This window comes from Meles meles, unplaced genomic scaffold, assembly GCF_922984935.1.
Source record: "Meles meles unplaced genomic scaffold, mMelMel3.1 paternal haplotype, whole genome shotgun sequence".
Lineage (NCBI taxonomy): Eukaryota > Metazoa > Chordata > Mammalia > Carnivora > Mustelidae > Meles > Meles meles.
The window spans coordinates 504,746-507,676 of NW_025721147.1; positions in this window are offsets into that span (position 1 = coordinate 504,746).

Below are 2,931 nucleotides of genomic sequence, written 5' to 3' on the forward strand. Positions count from 1 at the left end.
TTGCCCAAGGTCACTCACTTAATGAATATTCACATAAGAATTCAACTCTGGGAGATACGGCTTCAGAATGTGTTTACTTAACTATTATGGACCGCAACTATGAGGAAATGTTGAACAAAATAAGAGTCAGGAAGAGAGGAAGCAGGAAGCACTTCAGGGGTTCAGAAGAGAGTAACTTCTGTTTAGAACCAGGAAGAAGTCCATGAGGATGTGGGCATTTGGGTAAGCCTTAATGGACACATGAGGCATGGTGTGATGACAACAAGGGCAACTAAGCTAAAGAAGGTAGGTGATCAAAGGTCCGGAGGTGGAGATGGGTTGCCTGTGGGATGCACAGTACAGAGGTGTGCCTGGTTTGGTGTAAAAAGACAAAAAGGAGCAGTATAGCTAAAAAGGAAGTGTGGCCAGAATGTAGAGGAAGCTAATTAGGCTTTTTAAAAATCATCCCTCCACCAAAAATCATCATCATCTTCATCATCATCTACAGATGATTTTGAAAATGGATAGAAATATGATTGGTATTATATTTTTAGAGGGATTAATTCAGCAGCAGTGCTTAGGGAGAGCTAAAATATCATCTCTTTTTAATCCCATGAACCTCCCCGAATTGTCTTAGAAGCTATCCAAGAATTTGTATTATTCTTTTATGGCTGTGATAACAAAGTACAAAACTTGGCTTAAACAACATACATCTATTCTTTTATAGTTTTGGAGGCCATAAATCAAAAATGTGTTCCACTGGCTTGAAAGTGTTAACAAGGCCATGCCCCCTCTAGAAACCCTAGGGGAGAATCTGTTTCCTTGCTTTTTCCAGTTTCTAGTGCTGCATTTCTCACATTCTTTGACTTGTGGCCACTACCATCTTCAAAGCCAATAGTGTAGGATCTTGCTTCAGTGGTCACATTGCCCTCCTTCTTGGTGTTAAATCTCCCTAAGATGTTATGCCTCCTTTTAAGAATACTTGCGATTGCATTTAGGACCCACCTGGATAATCCAGGATCATCTTCTCCTAGAACATTTAGTTTAATCACATCTGTGATATCCTTTTTTGCCTTAAGAGGTAACACTCACAGGTTCTAGAGATTAAGACTTGGATATCTTTGGAGGCCACTATCCAGCCTAGAACAACATCGTTTAGAAAAACAATTCCAAATCCTTTGGCCTCTTTTTCATTCTTGTCCTCGAGTGACTGAATGGTGACAAAAACATAATCATTCAATTGGAAGATTGGTCTGGAATTGGCAGTGGGATATGGAGAATATGCCAATCCCTCTATCCACCCCTGTGGTGTTGAAGGAAGGAAGGATAGAAGGAAGGAAGGAGAGAGATACTAAAACACCGTTGACCAAGAGATTAGTGAGATGCCCACTACAGTTCATGTGGGCAAAGTGTGTGATTTACTTACAAAAGATGTATTCTTTTCATGGAATGGTGGATGAGACCAGCATGCAGGTATACTGGAGTAGACACTGCCATCACTTAGGATCACCCTGGCTGAAGACATGGAGTATGAGAGGAAAAATCAGTGAGGAAGAGCTAATACTAGGGCATGAGTCAGTTATAAGGACCAAGTGCAGAGCCCCTCGTTGCAGCTGAGGTACATGGAAAGGAGAGGAGCCCTAAGCTGAAGGGAGTCCTGAAAACTTGGATGCAATGACGAATGGATTTACAAAGGAGAGGTTGGTTCAGCCTCTGTCATAATGATCAGAAATTCTGAATGTAAAATAACTAGTTCCTGAAATTTTACAACATCAGTGGCTCATCTTTTGCTCTATTACAGTTTTCTGCAAAATTTGGATTTTTATCTTCTTTTTATATTGTTCTATGCAACATAGGTATACAATGTGTAATAAACAAATAGGCAATTAAGTTGTATTAAAGAATGTTTATTAGTGAAAAAGTATTGCTAAAGGAGATCAAACCTTTGGGGATTGAATGACAATGATCTTTCATAAGGCATTCATGTCATCTGGGCCAGAATGAAAACTGGAAATAAAATAGTGGCTTTTTATAAATACACAATTAAAAATCTAAAGAAATTATTTTAAGCTGATAAGCATAAGATGTTACCATATTGGGGGCACCTGGGTGGCTCAGTGTCACGATCCCAGCTCAGGTCATGATCCCAGGATCCTGGGATCGAGTCCCACGTCGGGCTCTCTGCTCAGCAAGGAGCCTGCTTCCACCTCTCTCTCTGCCTGCCTCTCTGCCTACTTGTGATCTCTGTCTGTCAAATAAATAAATAAAACCTTAAAAAAAAGATGTTACCATATTGATAAATCTCCAGAATGGAATTGGGAGTTATCTACTTTGGAAACTCATGGTAAGATATTACTATGAAGATGTTTGCATACTACATGTTTCCATCAAGGTCCTGGAATTGGACAGACAACACCATTAGTTGGTATGTTTGTGGAAGCCTCTTTGGTGAGGAATTGTTTGCAGTGGTGTAGACAGGGTTAAGGAAATCAACAGGCGGTGTTGAAGTATGCTTGAGGACTAGCAGCAGCTGAAAACCATTACCACCCACAGGCCTGAAGGGGAAGAAGAGGAAGGCTTTCCTAGACCCAGACCTGGCCAAGGCCTTGGGAGACAAAGAGTAATCATCACACTAGACAACAGCATATACTTTGGTAAGACTGGGAAACTTCAAGAACTAAAGTGTAAGCAACTCTACCCCTTCTCCCACTAGTCACAGCATGTAAGATCGTGCCCTGAGGTGTAAGAGTTGGCCACAATCCAGAATAAAGATAATTATTTTTGGAGATCGCTTTTGAAAGATTGAGTGTATCCTCAATTTCAGGCAAACACAGGAACTAAGGTGCCTCTAAGCAGCCTTCCATTTCTCAGAGCTCTGATGGGCTTGACACAGACTGAAGATTAGAATAGCCTGAAGCATGGACTGTTCCATCTTGCCATCAACGCTGTACG